This window comes from Lissotriton vulgaris, chromosome 2_2, assembly GCF_964263255.1.
Source record: "Lissotriton vulgaris chromosome 2_2, aLisVul1.2, whole genome shotgun sequence".
In the NCBI taxonomy this organism is placed as follows: Eukaryota; Metazoa; Chordata; class Amphibia; order Caudata; family Salamandridae; genus Lissotriton; species Lissotriton vulgaris.
This window is the reverse complement of record NC_141688.1, coordinates 286535255-286557161: the sequence shown is the minus strand read 5'-3', so window position 1 is coordinate 286557161 and position 21907 is coordinate 286535255.

Genomic DNA, 21907 nt, shown 5'->3' with positions numbered 1-21907 from the left:
CGATGACGATCGAAGAGGGAAGAAATCGCGGGAACGCCCACGAATCTGGTCCGGCCATGACGGACAAATCTCTGTTCCAATGGCTAGCCTCCATTTATGGAGCTAGCCAATGGAACAGAGCGGCGGATTCCAAGCCACACTCTTTCTAACATTAGATTTCGCCTGCACCGAAAAGCTGCGCAGTGTGCAGCCTTCGGCGAGATAAAACCTAAAAATTGCCTCTTTAATAATGGATCCTAATATTGCTTTATTGGGTGTCATTTATCATTTACTAGCGGTGTTATGATAACTAACCAAGAAACACAGTCTCCATTTTACATGTGGCTGGCAGTAAAGAGAATATTTTAATGTTTCAATGTATTTAAATTCAAACGTTTGCGGATTGGTGGTACAAACAGCACTTCTTAATTTGCACACACACAAAAAGTGGATGGCCCCTAAGAATTTCTTAGGCGTCTTTATTCCACCTCATGACTCTTTCTTTAGCAGACAAGGCTGACTTGCAGTAGGTTAGTAGAAAATGCTGTTTGTTGAAGGCAGCCTCTTAATTTATAACTCTTAGCTACCAATATATATGTTGGATTATTCAAAATGTCAGTGCATTTCAATGCATTTAATATGCAATCTCAGTGTAGAGAATGTAACCACGAGCCAGAGAGGACAACATAATTATGCCCCAACTGCAAAAAAAGTATACATTTTTGCTGAGGTTCATTCTAGGCCTGGCAACGTGGTCCTCTGTTAAATTCCCTAACACAATGGCAATATTTCTTGTTATTTTTGTTAATTTTACATTTTTCTATTTCGCTGCTTTTTATAGTGTCATTGAACTTTCTACCACACCATTTCACTGTAATCTGTTGCTTATACTGCACTCTCTTAATATAAAACACCAGTTGGCATTAGTCTTGCAACAGTTCAGAAGTGTGCAAATCTGTACAGCAGTTGCAAACTTTATCCGTTGTTCTCTGGCTACAAGGAAGAGGCAGGGGTCATCAGTTTGATCGTTTTCAATCTGGACTCTCATGGACAACTTCTGTACTGCTTATCTCTGTATTCTATGATTGGTTAATGAAATCTGTTTGACTTTTTAAGTTATGCAACTATTTGACCGTTTATTATAGAACGCTTTTGACTGTATTTATGTGCTTTTAGGACTATTATTCAACCGAATAAAGAAATATGATGAAGAAAAAGCAAAAAAAGGACTTTGGCATTGGCCAGTATGTAGAGTCATTGTAAACAAGGTTTCTTTCTTTATTTATTTATTTATTTATTTATCAACCCCTCTCATCTCCGAACCTGTACCCCTCCTGAATAACCTTCTCAACTGGAACCCAATCACCACAGAAGACACCATCTGCCTAATGAACTCCATCCACTCCGGATCCCCCACAGACCCTTGCCCCCATCACATCTTCAACAAAGCCGACCATCATCGCACCCCATCTCCGAGAAGTCATCAACTGCTCCCTCAAATCCGGCACATTCCTATAAAAATGGAAACACGCCGAACTCAGCGCCCTTCTGAAGAAACCCACTGCTGACCCCACCGAACTCCAAAATTACCGCCCCATATTGCTCCTCCCCTTCCCTGCCAAAGTCATTGAGAAAGCCGTCAACAATCAGCTCGCCGCCTTCCTCGAAACCAACAAACCACTCGATTCCTCACAGTCTGGCTTCCGAGCCAAACACAGCACCGAGACCGCCCTCATCGCAGCAACAGACGACATTCGAACACTACTGGACAACGGAGACACAGTCGCCCTTATCCTCCTCGACCTCTCCGCAGCCTTCGACACAGTCTGTCATAGTACCCTAATACAACGCCTCAGCAACATCGGAATACAAGGAAAAGCATTAAACTGGATCATCTCGTTCCTCGCTGGAAGAACTCAGAGAGTCCGGCTCCCCCCTTTCAAATCAGAGGCCACCGAAGTCATCTGCGGCGTACCACAAGGATCTTCTCTCAGTCCTACCCTCTTCAATGTCTACATGAGCCCCCTCGCAACCATCGCACGTCAGCACAACCTCAACATCATCTCCTATGCTGATGACACTCAACTGATCCTCTCACTCACCAAAGACCCAACCACCGCCAAAACCAACCTCCATGAAGGGATGAAAGAAGTAGCTGAGTGGATGAAGCACAGTCGCCTGAAACTAAACTCGGACAAAACGGAAGTCCTCATCTTGGGTGCATCCCCTTCCGCCTGGGACGACTCTTGGTGGCCAACGGCCCTAGGAAAAGCTCCCATACCGACGGACCACGCACGGAACCTGGGCATCATCCTGGACTCCTCTCTCTCGATGACCAGACAAGTCAACGGCGTCTCCTCGTCGTGCTTCAACATCCTACGCATGCTCAAAAAAACATTTCGCTGGATCCCCACCGAAACAAACAAAACGGTCACCCACGCACTGGTTACAAGCCGTCTGGACTACGGAAACACCCTTTACGCCGGCACCACCGCAATACTGCTGAAAAAACTCCAACGCATCCAAAACGCCTCAGCCAGACTCATACTAGACATCCCCCGCACAGACCACATCTCCGGTCACCTGAAAGACCTTCACTGGCTCCTCGTCAACAAAAGGATAACGTTCCGCCTCCTCACCCACGCACACAAAGCCCTCTACGAACTTGGACCTGATTGCCTCAACACGCGCCTTTCCTTCTACACTCCCACCCGCCAACTGCGTTCGTCCAACCAAGCCCTCGCCTCTGTGCCACGCATCCACAAAGCCACCATGGGGGGAAGATCCTTCTCCTACTTAGCGGCAAAAACCTGGAATTCCCTTCCCATCCACCTCCGCATTACCCAAAACCACCTAGCCTTCAGAAAAAGCTTAAAACCTGGATATTCGATAGGTAAACCTCCCCCCCTTCCTCAAGCGCCTTGAGACCCTCTGGGTATGTAGTGCGCTATATAAATTCTGACTTGACTTGACTTATTTAATTTATTGAGCGCAACAGCTACCCATGAGGGTTTCCCGGCGCTAAGAGACAGATCGACAACATCAGGTAGAAGATTTAGAGATCGAAGAGCCAGGTTTTCACCGCTCTGTGAAATCGCATATGACAATTTTCCATCCGAATGGCCAAAGGAAGTGAGTTCCACAGTCTGGGTCCTAAGTTCGCAAAGGAACCACCGCCCATTCTGGTGAGTTTAAACTTTGGTACATTGAAGAGATAATGGGATGAAGAACGAAGTGAGCGAACAGGAAGGTAGGGGCTGACAAGGGCCTGAAGGTAAAGGGGATCTGATCCGATTTTGATCCTATGCATAAAGCTCAAAGCTTTAAACTTTATACGATTTTCAACACGGAGCCAATGCAGCTCTCTCAGGCGTTCTCTAATATGGTCACGTTTCCGACAACCACAGAGAAGCCGAGCTGCGGCATTTTGTACCAGCTGAAGGCGCCGTGTGACGGCCTTGGCAGACCCCAGGTAGAGCACGTTGCCGTAATTCAACCTCTAGGTTATCAAGGCATTCACGACAGATCTCTGGGTGTTTTTGGGGAGTATCCAAAAGATTTTACGTAGCCATCGTAGGATGGTAAAACAGGTGGCTGCGACTTTGTTGACCTGATCTTTCATGGATAGTCCCCTGTCGATAATTACTCCCAGATTTCGCACTTGTTCAGATGGAGTTGGTAGGGGACCCATGCTTGTAGGCCAATGTCTTAGGTTCCAGAGGTCAGGTTTGTTACCAAGGACCAAGACCTCAGTCTTTCCGCCATTTCATTTGAGTAAGTTGCTATTCATCCATCCAGATATTTTGCTGAGTCCCGTTTGCAAAGGGGAAGGAACCGTGGGATCAATTTGAGATAGTGAAAAAACAATTTGTGAATCATCAGCATAAGAATAAAGGTTTAAGCCAGAACATTGTGCAACATAAGCCAAAGGTGTGACATATAAATTAAAAAGAAGAGGACTAAGGATTACCCCTGGGGTACACCATGGGGGGAGGAGTAGCTCTTAGAAGAGGATGACTTAGAAAAGATTTGAAAAGTACGGTCAGACAAAAAGGATGCGAGCCAGTCCAAGGCTTTATTACCAATGCCGATGGTAGCGAGGGATTTGAGAAGGATACTGTGTAACACAGTATCAAAAGCTGCGCTGAGATCAAGTAGGATCAGCGCAACTGTTTCCCCTCGGTCCAAGAGCAAGCACAGATTGTCTGTAACACCCAAAAGGGTCGTCTCCGTAGAGAAGCCAGGGCGAAATCCAGACTGGGATGGATGTAGAAGGCTGTTGTCTGTTACAAATTTTGAGAGATGTACATGGATGTGTCGTTCCAAAATGTTCGAAAATGCCGGTAATCAAGAAATGGGACGATAGTTGGCGGTCACCTTAGGATCCGCCAGCGGCTTCTTCAAGAGCGGGGTGACCATAGCATGCTTCCAACAACTGGGAACGGTTGCGGTATCCAGCGAGTGATTCAACATTTTGCAAATAGTGGAAAGATGTGAAGAATTCAGAGAGCGTAGTATCGGGGCGGGCAAGGGGTCCAGCGGAGATCCTGACTTGACTTTGCTCAATGTCTCTGAGAGAGTTTCCGGGCAGAGATCCGGCCAGGACGACAGTTGAGGCGAAGGTGACACCAATGAGTTGACAGCCTCTTCCCTAGTCTGAGGAGAAGTCGTAGAAACATTTAAGTTGCTTTGAGCGGAAATGTCCTGATGTATATTAGAAATTTTGAAAATAAAGTACTGGGCAAGCTCATCGCATTTCGTGCTGGATAACTGGGGAGGTGTTGCCTTGGTCTGTGAACCAGCGAGCTCCTTCACCACGTTAAACAGAGTTTTTGATTTATTCATTGCTTCGTTGATAGTCTTATTGACGTGGGTAGCCCTGGTTGTAGCACACGCCTTGTGATAACATTTCATCTCTGTTTTATAGGCAGTACCAGATATAAGGGAATAGTCTTTCCTCCATAAACGTTCTAATTTCTTACATTTAGATTTGTGCATGCGGAGCGTCTCATTGTACCAAGGAGCGGGGGCTTTGTGAATTATCCCTTTCTTGTGGGTAGTGGGAAGACAGGTATTTGTGGCTTCAAAAAACCAATCATTAGCGGCATTGGCCATCACATCCATATCATTGGACGCGAATATATTTTCAATTCAATTCAAAAGTGCTTTATTCGAGTATTACTCATAAAAGCAGACAAACAAACACATAATAAAAATACAATTAAATTACAAGATCGAATATGACTTAAGCACAATACACTTTAAAAAGACAATTCGAATTACATTTCATTCTGTTATATACAATCAAAGGTGCAAAGTTCATATGATAAAAGGACAAATTTAAAAATAAGCAATCCAGTGTCACTGTTAAAAATCAAAAAATTGTTCATCAGATAGACACCTCGCATGGGAACAGAGAATAGATAATCTAGCAGTCTCTGTTCAACTAAGCAGAGAGTAGTTACCATACTAGCAATCTCTGCCTAATTACCCACGCCCACCCCAGATACTTTGCAGTCGCTATAATAATCCAGTTTAAGGAGGTAGATTTAACAATGCGTAGAGCTACCATGCTACTTTTAGTACCCAGGTTTCTACACATGGGAGCCAACCAAACACGTCTGGGAGCAGAATATGCATTACAGGAGAATATATTTTCAGGCTTAAGATCAGTTAGGATTTTATTAAAAGCAGCAGAGCCAAACTTTTTCCAGTCCCTTTTCTGTGTGTTAGTATCAGGTTTGTAATTGGGTGTGTTCTCATTGTTAATGACTGTAAATTTAATTAAGAAATGATCGGACCAGATGACTGGCACAGCCGCGGAACACTTGACATGGATACTATTTGAAAAGATTGGGTCTAAGAGATGTCCGCCCTTGTGGTGGAGCCCTTATTATATAAAATGAGATTCATGGAAGCAAGGTCCGCAATGAGGTTGCAGGCCAAACTGTCATTACGATCGTCCAAATGAACGTTCAGCTCACCAACAACGAAAAAGTTACTAGATGTAGACAGAGCCGAGGCTATGAGTGCAGAAAGTTGTAACTGCCACGCGTTAGTGAGACCTGGAGGGCGATACACTAGTAGGCCCGAAAGGGTGGTTTTGGGTTGGAGAGCCAGCTTAAAATACGCTGCCTCGCAGCCGTTTAACGGAGCTGGGTCGAGATGGCATTGATAGATATTTTTAAATATTATTGCCACACCGCCTCCAATTTTCCTGGGGCGATCGTGCCTTACAATCGCATATTGAGCAGGGAGGGCTTCTGCAATGTCTGGTCCGGAACTATCTCGAATCCACGTTTCTGTAATAAAAAGTGCGTCAGGGGATTCATCTGGCTTTATATGGCTTTATGACTGAAAAGGATGAGAGAGCATAGAAACAGAGTCCTAATTAAGGCAGGTGTGACAAACTATGCACTTCGCACTTTCAATGGTTCTGATCAAGATACAAATACAAAGCAAGTGCCATAGAGAGATTTTACTGTTTGTTAACAGTAGAAATCACCCTGAAGTGCCTATGAGATCTACATTTTTCCCCATTGTCATACGTTTTCATGTCTACTGGAATATAACTTTGTCTCTGCCATTGGTAGGAGAGAGGATAGCTCTCTCTCCTACCAACACTTTAAAAATGGTATCAGTGCCACTGGCCTGGGCACCTTTGTGTGACGTTTCCATGCTTCCTGGTCTGAGTACTTGTGTGACAATTCCATGCTTTCTGGCATTACAAATGACTTAGCAGTACCAGTTGAGGATGTGGGTGGAGCTAATAAAGGAAGTGGGTGGAGCCAGTGGAGGAAGTAGGTGGAGCTGGAGAAAAGTAGGTGTAGCCTCGGACAAACATTTGAGTATCTGCACTTCATATTTTACAAATTAAGCACTGCAGCATATTCTCAGGGACTTATCGCCGAGTTATCAGCATTTCATCGCAGCCAAAGTCATGATTAATTTATCGCCGCATTCACAAGCTGGTGCTAACAGCCCATATCACCAGTTTACCTGTGATAGCAGCCACAAAAAACTTTGCCATTGATGACCCCGGCAACTATAGCTAATGAGGCAGAGTAGGCGTTCTTTTCTTGTGCCAAAAGCTGTGACACCACCATGTCGCAACATTCTCAACGACCAGTCAGATCTGCGATAAAAACACAAAACAGGCTATAAGGCACGTTAGCAGCAGGAATTTAACACCTGCTCTCACCTTGTGTAAAGTCGGACTACAACCTGCACCAGAAAAGGGAGCCCAGCCCAGAGCTGGATTGGCTCTCCGTCTTGTTAGTTGAACTCGAGAACAACGTACTTCTGGAATTGTTTGCCCATGAAGCTGAGCTCGCTTTCATGGACGAGTAGCTACATTCCTTCAGCCACAACTGATTGACACCCAGAACACAGGTCACAACCCTTTCTTGCATCTTGGAGGAATGGTCACATATTCCAGAACAACAGTGGACATGTCTGCGTTCGCCTGGACTCAGAATACATGTGCGTGCACCTACGCGTGTTGGTACACACCTGTGCTTCAGCATTCAACCGACGCACGCCACGACCACAGCAACGCCGCCCACCACCACCCTCCGCGCCTGGACTCCGACCACCACCGAAGACACCATCCGCATGATGAACTCCGTCCACTCCGGATCTCCGACCGACCCCTGCCCTCACCACGTCTTCAACAAGGCCGACGCTGTCATCGCACCCCACCTGCGGGACATTATCAACACCTCCTTCAACACCGCCACCTTCCCTGAGAGCTGGAAGCACGCCGAACTCAGCGCTCTACTCAAGAAACCTACAGCGGACCCCACCGAACTCAAGAACTACCGCCCCATCTCGCTCCTCCCGTTTCCTGCAAAAGTCATCGAGAAGACCGTCAACAAACAGCTGGCCGCCTTCCTCGAGACGAATGGATCCCTCGACCCCTCACAGTCTGGCTTCCGAGCCAACCACAGCACCGAGACCGCCCTCATCGCCGCCACCGACGACATCCGGGCACTGATGGACAACGGAGAAACAGCGGCCCTCATCCTCCTAGACCTCTCCGCGGCATTCAACACTGTCTGCCACCGCACCCTTGTGCAGCGCCTCAGCAATGTCGGAATCCAGGGGAAGGCACTGGAATGGATCGTCTCCTTCCTCGACGGAAGAACACAGAGAGTCCGCCTACCACCGTACAAGTCAGAGGCCACCAAAGTCATCTGCGGCGTCCCTCAAGGATCCTCGCTGAGCCCCACCCTCTTCAACGTCTACATGTGCCCCCTCGCGGCCATCGCACGCCAGCACAACCTCAACATAATCTCCTACGCTGACGACACCCAGCTGATCCTCTCCCTGACCAACGACCCCGCCGCCGCCAGAGCCAACCTACACGAAGGGATGAAAGATGTAGCCGAGTGGATGACGACCAGCCGCCTGAAACTGAACTCAGACAAGACGGAGGTCCTCATCTTGGGCCCCTCGCCCTCCGCCTGGGACGACTCCTGGTGGCCCCCCGCCCTGGGCACCGCACCCAAACCGACGGACCATGCACGCAACCTGGGCTTCATCCTGGACTCCTCCCTCTCCATGACCAGACAAGTCAACGCCGTCTCCTCGTCATGCTTCAACATCCTGCGCATGCTACGGAAGATCTTCTGGTGGATCCCCACGGAGACCAGGAAGACAGTCACCCAGGCCCTCGTCACCAGCCGACTGGACTACGGCAACGCCCTCTACGCCGGAACCACCGCCAAGCTCCAGAAGAGACTCCAGCGGATCCAGAACGCCTCAGCCAGACTCATCCTCGACATCCCACGAAACAGCCACATCTCTGGACACCTGAGGAACCTGCATTGGCTCCCCGTCAACAAAAGAATCACCTTCCGTCTCCTCACCCACGCACACAAAGCCCTACACGATCAAGGACCGAGCTACCTCAACAACCGAATCAACTTCTACGCTCCCAAACGCCACCTCCGATCAGCCAGCCACGCCCTCGCCGCCGTCCCCCGCATCCGAAGAGCGACAACAGGAGGAAGGTCCTTCTCCTACCTGGCCGCCAAGACCTGGAACTCCCTCCCGACTGACCTGCGCCTGACCCAAGACCATCTCTCCTTCGGGAAGAAGCTCAAGACCTGGCTGTTCGAGCAGTAGCGGCACCCTTCCCCCCCCCCCCCCCCCCCCCCCCAAGCGCCTTGAGACCCTACGAGTAAGTAGTGCGCTCTATAAATGTCATTGATTGATTGATTGATTGCAGTCCCATGGGCGGAGATGCACAGCATCGTTTGGCAACATTCCTAAATCTGACATACTGCTGAAGAGAGACTACACACTTGGCAATGTAGCACGACATGTGAACTTGTTGCACCCTTTCACCTGCTCAATGTCAGCAGAACACAGTTGGCGCAGTCCAGTGGTACAGCATGATGTATATCCCATGGGCTGTGAGTATTCTCCACTAACATGGGGCAATGAGCAGACGCCAAACATCACATGATTCAGCAGTGGTGGTGTGTGCTTCCTGCTGTGTGGTCTGTGGTCTCATGGAGGTGGGGTGCTGAGGCTGTCTACGATACATTGGAGGGTGTCGGTGCAGATGACCAGGAGGTCCTCTTCATCATCCTGAAGATATGTCTGGTCTGCTCTGCAGGAGGTGTTGATTGTCCCTCTGCAAGATAAGTGGGAGATGCAGGTAAACAGTGTGTCCCATGTATGTTGACTCATTGTACTTGTTCCCAGACAAACAGCATGACAATGTACATTGTGACTATTTTGGAGCCTCTGGCTATTTGAGGGGAGACAGTGGACATTTCGTCTACATGACGGATATGCGGTTGTACTCATACATTATCATCTCACAGTTTCATGCAGTGCCAGATGTGATTGGCCAGTTTCTACGCACAAGCAGCACCAGTTGTGTCCTTTGTCCTGTGGTGTAAGTGTTGTACTTTGAACCACATTGTCGACAATATTGATGTGCTGTGATTGCTATGTGTGTGTACTGCATTGTGAGAGAGGCGCCCCTGCAGCTCTGATTTAGTGGCCGCTTATCCCTTTGAGCCGGTGTGCCTTTGACTTGTGTGCTTTTCGGGTGCTGAGGTGTGGACGACTTGGGTCATTTGTGCTCTTGGACGGATTTTGTACTCTTGTGCATTGTTTGTCTGCAGATGTGTTGTTGACATCAGGGGTTGTATATGCACGTGGATGTGCTAGAGTGTGACCTGCTACTTTGAGGATGTGGTCCACACTGAGCCATCTCAGTGTCATGTTGTGCACCATGTCCTGTATTTTGGCTGCAGAATGCTATCGGTCATGCAGTTTCACTTGTATGGTCAGTGTAGCTCGCAGAGCTGCGGCTTTGCTGTATTCAGCACATGTTCATGGGTAGATGCGGGATTGGTGATCAGGAGGGGGGCCCCTTTGTGCACATTGTGGACGGGGGCCTACTTGGGGTTTTTATGTGTGCTGCAGTGTGCCAAGGGCATCAGGGACATGTTCCACAATCATTGTGGGTGTGCAGTGTGCTACACTTGATTGTGCATGTGTGCCATTGTGCCCATCTCCCTCCATACCCCCAGTCCCTGGTTGTTACTCACCTTGTTGCTGTTGGGTCAGGTCATGTCGAGCTGTGTCTGGGCTCCCGACTCCTTGCACCGTCTCCACTGATGACTGTGGCCACCATTTCCTCCAGCTCATTCAGCTCCTCCTGTGGCGCAGGACTCCCATCTCCTGTCGCCTTTGCTGCCTTCCTGTTTGCAGCGAGTTTCTGTTTGGTTTGGATTTGCACATCATGCCAGCGCCCCTTGACCTCATCCATTGACCTCCTCAACACTCCGACTGCATTCACGTTGTTGACAATGGACTGCCATATTTCCGTTTGTGTTGCCAATGACGCAGTGGAGGCGATGATCAGTTGTTGGTAGTGTTTTGTCACCTCCGTGACGATGATGCGGTCTTCCTGCTGACAAACACCGTCTTCCTCTTCCTTTTCTCCTCGCCCTTCCCTGAACACAGGGTTCATGGCTGGTCCTCCGTGGGGTTCGAGTTCCTCCGCACTCGGTCCGGGTGCATCCATTGTGCTGCGCAGTTTGATTTGGTTTTGGTGGTGTTTTTTGTTGCTTTTATAGTGCATTTTCCCGCATGACGCGTGGGAATTGCAGGCCTGTCGCTGGTTGTCGCAGAATTTTGTATCGTGATCTGGGCCATTGCAACTTTTTTCGCGTTCATATTTCGCATTTTTCCGGTGTTGCGTTGATTTTTACACAGTCATTTGTCGCGTTATCCTGCAACTATTGCATGGTGCCGCAGAGTTAAGAATACAACGTTAAAACAGTGTTATTTTGTTGCGATAGACTGCGATGTGCAAAGTTGCGTTAAGCTAATTTTGCGATGTTTATCACACGTTCTTGATATCCCTCATATTGTTACATCGAGCCTAGCAAGATTCAAACCGAGCTAGATAGGATGCACAGGTAGTGTACCATTAGGGAGGATACTGTTTGTCCCCGAAACTTCCCCGGAAAGAGATTCTTGGAGGTAGCACAGCCTCCATACCAGTGCACAAACACATCCACTCCACTTCTGTCTGTAGTCCCAGGGTTGCTCGTACCGTGCCTGGTTCGGTCTTCGTCAATAACTAATAGATACCAGACATATAGTTCCAGTGTAGAGCCATCAACCTCGATGATACAGAGGGAAATGAGTCACATAGGGGAGGGTTAAATTACAGCTGAGTTAACCCCTGTCAGGAAATATGGGACACTGAGCTAGATCGGTACACATGGTTAGAGGGAAAGGGGCAACAACTAATTGTACAGAAACCTACACTGTATTCTCGGGTCATGGTGATGCAACACCGATATGTATTGAACTTGATGATAGCAATGGAGAATATGTGACGTTACAATGCCACTTATTTCCTTGCGGTAGGGAACAATGTGGACATAACATCGTCCGCATTACCATGCATGGCATTACAACAACTAGATGGCGCGCTGGATTTAAGAATACTATATAAATTACTAATCCTACTCCAGTTAACGCAACAGCAGGTAATGTGTTGGATTTAAAATCCAACACATTCCCTGGTGTTGCGCGCCATCAAGCACATGTCGTAGCAACAACTTGCGTTGTAATGCCATGCGTGGTAACAACGCGGACGATGTAACGTCCCCATTATTACCAACGAGCGTGGTAGTTACACGTTGTAAACGCTGTCTCCTGCAATGGAAGGAGGAGCGTTGCATCCTTCTGTACTTTCATCCCAGGCAATGACATGGATAACTGGACTATCACTCTTGCCCTCCAATCACCGCATTGATTACAAATGGACATCCATGTATGAACGCTAGTTTGCCTGGCTTCCCTGGTGGTTTGCAGGTCAGTGAGCGTCATTGCTACCAGTTCTCATTCTTGTACTGTTTTTCTGTAGATTCCTACAAGTGGAGGTTTCCTACTGTAAAAACACAATCCTCAAAGTGGGTGGGATGCACACAAATAGAGAAGTAGTAGTAATTGAAACTGTAACGCAACAAGCCCCCAACAATGTGACGGTCATGAAGTGTGGGGCAAATGATGTAGTTGAAAATTCAACTAAAGAGGGGAATGTTAGTATTGTTCTGTAGTAGGGGATCTCTGTGTATAGTCATAATCTAGTGAATAGTCCCGCCCATGTGCGTGGACCCCGGCAATCAAAAATAATCTCTTAAGTTGTCAAAATAATGCAGAAACTGCAAAGACACTTAAGAGAGAATTTAAAGACAAATAATGCAGCCTATATCCACAGGCTACACTGTCCAGTACTTCAACTAGAAATTCCACCAAAAAACACCACACACAACACAGCCTGCCAGTTTCTACCATAGAGAAACTTGCCTCCCCCAGTCAAAGACTCTGGAATGATAGAGAGGAAGGTAGGGACAGACAAGCCCCATAGGCTGCCATTATGTGGCTTAAATAGGATACTGTGCCTTTAAGAGAACTTTCCAGAACTTCTCCCAGTATCCCAGAATGCATAGCAGGTCCCTCCACTTTCAGTTCTTTTTTCCGGCTCCTGCTTACAGGACCCTGGCATTGAGATCTCCCTTTTTCAAGGGTTTATTGGATTTTTTTGACACTTTTGCCTTCTAAAAGTGTTGCAGTTTACTTTTTGGTGTTCTCTTCCCCGTTTTTGTGCTGTTTTAGGCGTTCTAGGGCTCTAAAATGCCTGGCCTGTTTGTTCAGTGCCCAGCATGTGGGAGGAAGAAGGCCACGAGTGATCCCCATGATGTCTGCATCGTGTGCCACCCTGAGGATCATGTCCCTGAGGATTGTACCATCTGCCAGCAGTTTTCTGCTCGGCTTCTGAGGGACAGGATGAAGATCAGGCTTTCTGTCCTTGAGGAGAGGCGTCTGCAGACTACAGGTGGGTCTGGACAGGCTGGGAAGGCTCCCTCTGCCCCTGCCGAGGCCTCTGGGGGGCTCCCCGGAGGCAGGAAGTCCGGCAAACGGTCCCGGTCTCCGTCGACGTCGATTGCGACGACGACGTCGAGAGGGATGACGGCGGCGTGCTCCCCTTCTCCCCGGGGCTCCGGGTCGAGACGGCGTGACAACTCGACGTCGAAGGGGAAGTCGCCGTCTAAGCCACCGCCGACGTCATCGTCTTCGTCGAGGTCTTCCTACCGACGCCGAAGACGTAGTGACAAGCATCGACGCTCGCCGTCGAAGAGGCATCGACGCTCGCCGTCGAGGCGACACCGTCGATCGGCGTCGAGGCACCGGTCGACGTCGAGGGGCTCCTCGACGTCGAGGGCATCGAGAGGACGGCGACGTTCATCGTCGAAGACGGAACGCTCGACATCGAGAAGGCGGCGTACGGCGTCGCGGAAGAAGAGATCGACGTCGAGGACTCGACGTTCGACGCCGAGGAAAAGAGGGTCGACGCCGAGGAGACGGCGATCGACGCCGGAGTCGAGGAAACGTCGTTCGACGCCGGACAAGCGTCGCTCTGCGTCCAGCAGACAGCGGTCAGCGTCTAGGAGTCGGTCAGCCTCTCCAAAACGGCGCAAGAGGGATTCTAGTCCCAGGAGTCACGCTGCTTCGAGTGGAGGACGCAAGAGGAAGCGGTCACCTGCTGATGGGACTGGCTCTCCGCACCCTTCGCCTAAAGGGTCACCGGGCTCGGTGTACTCAGAGGTGTACACACCATCTCGGCCCAGGACTCCGACTCCGCCTCCTCCTCCTGTTCCTAAGGAGGACCCTCCACCCAATCCTCCACTGCCTTCAGGAGACCCTCCTCCGCCTCCGGTCCCTCCACATGGACCCGCCCCGCAGCCGAAGGTTCCTCCTCCGAGGTCCACTTCCCTGCCGTCCCTGCCTGTTCCTCCTAAGGGGACCCCAAAGCCAAAGCCCCGTGAGGAACCGAGGAAGACCCCTCCACGAAAGCCGAAGGAGCGGCCACGAGCAGGCAGGTCTCGTTCTCGCTCTGGGAGGAAGGAGAGATCGCGACGCAGATCATCCACAAGGTCGAGACACCGCGATAGGAGGCGCGAATCCCGCTCACACACGAGGTCCTCTGGCACAAGGGACTATTCTCCTACCCTATCGGGGTCACTGGACACAAGAGTTTCCCCGATAGATGACCTGGTGGCGTTCCATGACGTCCTTTTAAGGGGCGCTGCGAAGTTGGGCATATCCCTGACGGTGCCGACTCCGAAAACGTCAGTCATTTTTGAGACTTTACATCAAAAACACCTGTCTCGTCCTCTCCTGCCTCTGGTTCCGGGCTTGGAAGAACCGGCGATAGCCCTGTTTCTCACCCCTGCGGTGACGAAGGCGGCTCCATCCAGATTACTGAGGAAGTACCGGGCCCCCGATTCGGATCCGGCCTTTTTGAGAACGGAACCTCCTCCTGACTCTGTCATCGTGACGGCGGCCCGCAAGCAGCATGCCACCACTCCTTCCTCCACGGTTCCCCCGGATAAGGAATCAAGGTGGATGGATACGGCGGGGAGAAAAGTTTGTAGCACTTCCGCTACCTCCATGAAAGCGGCGAGTGCCACGGCACAGTTGGGCCGATACGACCGCGCCCTCTGGGACTCCCTCGAGCGATTTGCGGAGCATTTACCTCGGGAGAAGCGTGAAGACTTCATGGAAGTACTGAGTGAGGGGATGCTGGTGGCCAACCAGATTATCACCGCGGCAGCGGACTCTTCCCTGTTGGCTGCTCACCGAATTTGCCACAGAATCAACCAAAGGCGCCACGCATGGCTCCGGCTTACGTCCCTGAAACCGGACGCACAGCAGAGGGTAGCCAATCTACCGTTCTCCGGTGAGACCCTCTTCGGGAAGCATGCGGACGATGAGATGGCCCGCATGAAGGCGGAGGCCGAGACGCTGACGGCTGTGGGCCTAGAGAAGCCTAAGGAGAACAAGAAGCAGTACCGCCCTTTCCAACGGCGGTTCGGCGGGCAAGGCCAAGGACGGGGACAGGCTGCGGGGCAATCGCAGCAGCAACACCAGTTCCGTAAGCCGTTCCAGAAGGGCAGAGGTGGCCAGCAGTCGTCCCCAGCGCCCAAGGGCCGGGCTGGGTCTAGGCCCTAGGAACCTACTTCCCCCGGATCTGTTACCCACTCCGGTAGGGGGAAGCATTCAAGTTTTTTCTGGCAGAGTGGAGAAAAATTACTCGGGACAAATGGGTGCTGAATATTGTTTGCAATGGATACAGTCTTCGGTTCACCAGCCCTCCTCCAGCAATTCCCCCGGTCAGCTCGCAGTTTCAGCTGCGCGAGCTTCAGGCGGAAGCGGATATCCTGTTGAGGAAAAGGGCGATAGAAGACGTACCTCTGTCTCAGAGAGGAAGAGGTCTGTACTCCCGGTTCTTTCTGGTTCGCAAGAAGGACAGGAACGAGTTCAGGCCCATTCTGGATTTGCGACAGGCAAACAGATGGATTCGCAGAGAAAAGTTTCGCATGCTGTCGTTGCATCAGATTTACCCTCAGTTGCAACAGGGAGACTGGCTTTGCGCTATAGACCTACAGGATGCTTACTTCCATGTGCCCATTGCACACAAACACAGGAAGTTCCTGCGGTTCCAAGTCGGCACCAATCACTATCAATACACAGTACTCCCATTCGGACTGTAGTCTGCGCCGAGAACGTTCTCGAAGTGCATGGCGGTGGTGGCAGCACACCTGAGGAAGAACAAGGTGTTCGTCTACCCGTACTTGGACGATTGGTTGATCAAGGCATCCTCCTTCTCGGAAGCGCGAGCACACTTCCAGAAGACGTGCGTTCTCTTTAACAAGCTGGGGCTGCACATCAACATGGCCAAGTCTGTCCCGACTCCGGTCCAATGCATACAGTACTTGGGAGCCTCCATCGATACGCTGTCAGCAAGCGTGTCTCCTTTGGAAGAGAGACGATTATCACTCCTTCGGAAGGCTCAGGCTCTTATGACGACTCCATCTACAACAGTGAGGACGGTGTCTTCTCTACTGGGATCGATGGCCTCTTGTATCTTCCTGACGCCACACGCACGGCTGCACATGAGACCACTGCAGGAGTGCTTGGAGGACCAGTGGGATCAGAGGAAAGGATCTTGGGACGACAAGATTCGACTGTCGCTGCATGCTCTTCAGTCTCTGAAGTGGTGGTGTTCGGCGGAGAATCTCCTCAGAGGGGTTCCCTTTCACAAGGACATTCCCACGCAGACTGTTGTGACGGATGCGTCTCTTCTGGGATGGGGAGCGCACTCCGGGACTCTACAGATTCAAGGCACGTGGTCACCGATGGAGGCCACGTATCACATGAATTTCCTGGAACTCAGGGCTGTTCACTTGGCGCTGAAGGCCTTTCTTCCGTCCTTCCAGACCAACTCTCTGCTTGTACAGGCGGACAATACCACCACGATGTATTACCTCAACAAGCAGGGGGGCTCGAGATCACGCACTCTGTCACAGGAGGCGCAGGCGATCTGGCACTGGCTCCTAGCCAGAGGACTGACGATAACGGCAACCCATTTACCAGGTGTGCAAAATGTTCAGGCAGACGAACTGAGCAGACTGGTTCAGGAAAACCACGAATGGGTCATAAACGACGAAGTACTAGGAGAAGTCGTCGCAAGGTGGGGAACTCCAGTCGTAGACTTGTTCGCCACCGCCGAAAACAGCAAGTGCAGAGACTTCGCCTCCAGGTACTTCCAGCAAGGGACGCTGGGGAATGCGTTATGGATCAACTAGACGAACAGCTTTCTGTACGCCTTTTCTCCCATTCCCCTGATTCCGGCGGTGCTCATCAAGCTGGCCCGGTCCAGAGCTCGGATGATACTCATCGCCCCGGAGTGGCCCAGGCAGTGGTGGTTCACGGACCTACTTCACCGATCTCTCCTTCCTCACATTCGGTTGCCGTGCAGGCCGAACCTTCTCACGAAGTTCGGGGGACGGATGTTACACCCCAACCTCTCGTCTTTGAGTTTGGCGGCATGGCTCCTGAGAGAGTGCAATATGGCCATCTGAATCTGCCCGATGATTGCATGGACATACTGAAGGAGTCTAAGAGACCTTCCACTCGGACTTCATATGCTCACAAGAGGTTTCGTATCTGGTGCCAGTCTAAGAACCATGATCCTACGACCTGTAAGGAAGATGACATCCTTCCTTACCTTTTACATTTGGCACAGTCTGGCCTTAATGTGCATTCTATTAAGGTTCATCTTGCCGCGTTGACTGCCTACAGGAAATGCCCTTCACAGACTTCTTTTTTCCAGATCCCTGTGATCAAAGATTATCTGGAAGGACTGAAGAAAGTATTCCCTCCTGTCAGGCTTCCTTCGCCTTCATGGGAATTGAATGTGGTGCTGTCCAGATTGATGAAGGAACCTTTTGAACCTATTCATAAGGCTTCGTTGCAGCACCTGTCCTGGAAGGCGGCGTTCCTCGTGGCCATTACATCGGCCCGCAGGGTGAGTGAAATTCAGGCGTTGAGTTGTACTGAACCTTATACTGTGTTTCATGCTGCTAAGGTTGTTATGCGCACTCACCCTAAATTTCTTCCCAAGGTTATTTCTGATTTTCATGTCAACCAGACTATAACTTTGCCTACGTTTTTTCAGAACCCTTCATCCCCAGCGGAGAGGTCTCTCCATTCCCTGGATGTTAGGAGGGTGTTGAAATTTTATCTGGATAAAACCAAAGATATTCGTAGGTCTGACCAGTTGTTTATCAATTATGGATCGGTCAGGACGGGTCTTGCGACCTCTAAGCAGTCCATCTCTAGGTTGATTGTGTCCTGCATACAATTGTTGTGAGAAGTTGGCCTGATATGTAGTGTTTCCAATTCTGGAACCACTTGGTATCAGTCCAAACAAACCCCAAAGATGTCAGGTTGTAAGTCAACCTTGTTAGACAAGCTATCCTAGTGGTAGCATGGACTAAGCAGCCTTAAAGGCTTAACTTAAGAGGTCGTGTTAAGCGAGCTGTTTTACCCCATACAATCCTGTAATCAAATGAAAGGACACCACACAAGTATATATTATAAAAATATATGTATTTATTTCTAAATTACTCCCCAGTACTCTTTATGAGGAAAGGGGCACAAGCGTTAAAACAAAAGCACAGTATAACATACAAAGTTGCACAATTTTGGATGAGGGCCGGTGGCCACTTAAACCATATACTAAAAAAGTGGTATAAGAGATACCAATCGAACAGTGGTTAGGCCTAGGGCCTAGAGATTCGCTGGGAGTAGTCAGGACTAGCAATGCTGAAGTCGGGAGTAGCCCACGGAACTCGGGTGCAGCACGGAAAGTGCGGCTTGCACCAATGCAATGTCAATGGTGCATAAAAGTTACACAAAGTGAGTTAAAAGATACTTCCGCTGAACCTAGAGGAACAAAACTTTAGACACAGACCCTAGAGGTGTGTACCAGTGTGGGAACACCAGCGTTGCAATGTTACCTCACCCACAGGCCGTGGGTGCACAGGGTCGAAGTGGCGTCGGGTTTTGACACGCAGGCTCTTGGTGCTTGGAGCTGTAGAAGCTGCAGGCGATGTGAAGCAGAAGTGTCCGGTGTGATCCAAGGGTGGATCGAAGTCGAAAAGTACCTGAAAGCAGAGGGGACAGAGTCTGGGTCACTCAGCAGTGACCAGGGTGGAACCAGGACGGAACCAGGCAATGTCGGGCGCAATCAGGTGGTTGTCGATAGGCTTCTCTCCGTTGTCACGTGGGCTCTGGAGCATCTGCGACGTCCAGGAGCAGGTCACGATCTGTCCCACGTAGGCTCTCGCCGTCAGCACCGTCGGCTTCAAGAATACAGCAAACAGCACTTGGCAAAAGCAATCCACGCGGAACCGGGAGATTGCTTATCACTCGAACCAGGAGGGTCAGAGTGGGGGCTCCTTTTTACAGGAGCTGGTGCAGATCTGGAGCAACCAGAGAAGCGAGTCGTATTCAAGTTTTCGTCGGCACAGGGGCCACAAGCCAGCTGGCAAGTGACCGGGCCAACGCGTCGATCCAAAACAAGCAGAAGTGCCCCACGCAGCACTCGTCGAGTGTGGAGGGGGTAGCTTTGGTGCAAGTGTAGCTCGGGGTGGGGGCTTCTCAAACCCCGGTGTACAGCTTCAAGGGTCACTCGTGGGCTGCACGGTCAGCGTCTCGTGGCCTTTTCAAGATGGCGTGCCCCACGCTTCCGGTCGCCTCCACTGGTCTCAGCTATGCAGGGACTGTGGATCGGGCTGGGAGAAGACAGGCAAGCTTGATCTTGTCTATCTCTGTCGCTTGAGTTCCGGCGGGAACTGCAACAAAGCAAGGGTCGAGGGCTGGATGGTGCCTGTTTGCACAGGGTGGTCACTCCTTGACCACCAGGGAGATTCTTCCGTCTTCTATGTTGAATAGAATGTCGAAGGGTCCAGAATTCGTTTCTTATGTTTCTTCAGGATGATCTGAGTTGCATTGGCACTGCTCCCACTCTTATTCGAATCTGGTGGGCTGGACATCCTGCTAGGTCCCCTCCTATGGGTGGGACCCAGGAAGTGGGTGGTTACACCCCTTTCCTTTGATCCAGGCCGCGCTGGGACTGGGGTTGGAAGGCCCCAGAACCGGTTTGGCCGGATTATGCAAGAGGCAGCCTTGTGCTCCCCAGGCAGTGTCTGGTTTCTTTGAAACCTCCCTACTCCAATCCACTATCTCCTGTCTGGGGTGGTTTGACACCGCCCTGCGACAGGAAACCCTTTGTCCAGGCCACCATTTGCTGAGTTTCGGTCAGCAGCAGGAGGCCAGACCCGTGTCTGTGGCAGAGGCATCCATTTTGTGGATCTGAGGCTCATTTTAAATCAACCGCGTTTTAGCAAAAGTAACATGTCGTCCCCTCTAGAGGGGTGGAATGCTACCCCCGTTGCCAGGACTGGCGAGGGGGTAGTATTCCAATTCGTATGACACCTTACACGACATGTTTTGATAAAGCCAAACCAAAGTTGACATATAACCGCGAGGATTATAATGCACTTAATAGTATATGGTTTGGCATTATCCCGGAACAGCTAAGGGAATTTGTCCCGACAGCTGCAGACAGGCTCAGCTCATGCTAGAGCACCATCTCACATTAAACCACGCACTCTGCCTTCAGGATTGTTAAGGCCTGCCATAGGAGTGGCTCACAGGTTTATATGTGTCCAGATAGGTTTAGATATAGGCATACTATATCTAAGCAAGGGGTGATTACACCACCTTGCCCCAGCTGAGTGATCAGCCAGTTGTGTCAATTTTAGATAGCCAGCCAGGGGTGGCAAAAGATATGCTGCAGCCCCTGGTAGGCCTTGGATGCACCTATGCCCTGGGCACCTATAGTGCTCTGTACAGGGGCTGATAAGGTGACCCAAGCCAATCTAGTTATGCACCTAGGGTACATGGAATCCATTTTACAGAGAGAGCAGATAGCCTGGGGCCCTGATTAGCAGGGAACCAGGCCAACTAAGTCGAAAACCAGCTAAACACAAGGCAAAAAATCTGGGGTAACCATAGTCAGGTAGCCACCTTCCTACAATTGTGTTATCAGAAAGCTAATAAGACCTTAGGAGGTAAGCCTAAGGGTCATTCCACCAGGGGCAAAGCTGCCACGACGGCTCTGCTCCGTAACGTGCCGATTGCTGAAATCTGCAAGGCAGCCACTTGGAAGTCGGTTCATACCTTTGCTAAGCATTACTGCCTGGACACTGACGCCAGGGCAGATGCTCAGGTTGGGCAGGCTTCGCTGCGGAATTTGTTCGCACAGTAGTGGCGTTATGTATTTATTCTCCACCGCCGCTTTGGTGTGGGGATGGGCTTGCCATTCTATTCACTAGATTATGACTATACACAGAGATCCCCTACTACAGAAGGAGTAGTTTCTGTCCTGTAACTCCAGTTCTGTAGTAGGGGTATCTCTGTTATAGTCATAAGCGCCCGCCCTCCTCCCCGGTGGAGATATTTCATCATGTAAAGAATGCGACAGGTCTGGCGTGCTTCGCCTTCAAAAAGAACTGAAAGTGGAGGGACCTGCTATGCATTCTGGGATACTGGGAGAAGTTCTGGAAAGTTCTCTTAACGGCACAGTATCCTATTTAAGCCACATAATGGCAGCCTATGGGGCTTGTCTGTCCCTACCTTCCTCTCTATCATTCCAGAGTCTTTGACTGGGGGAGGCAAGTTTCTCTATGGTAGAAACTGGCAGGCTGTGTTGTGTGTGGTGTTTTTTGGTGGAATTTCTAGTTGAAGTACTGGACAGTGTAGCCTGTGGATATAGGCTGCATTATTTGTCTTTAAATTCTCTCTTAAGTGTCTTTTCAGTTTCTGCATTATTTTGACAATTTAAGAGATTATTTTTGATTGCCGGGGTCCACGCACATGGGCGGGACTATTCACTAGATTATGACTATAACAGAGATACCCCTACTACAGAACTGGAGTTACAGGACAGAAACTACTCCATGTCAATCTATGC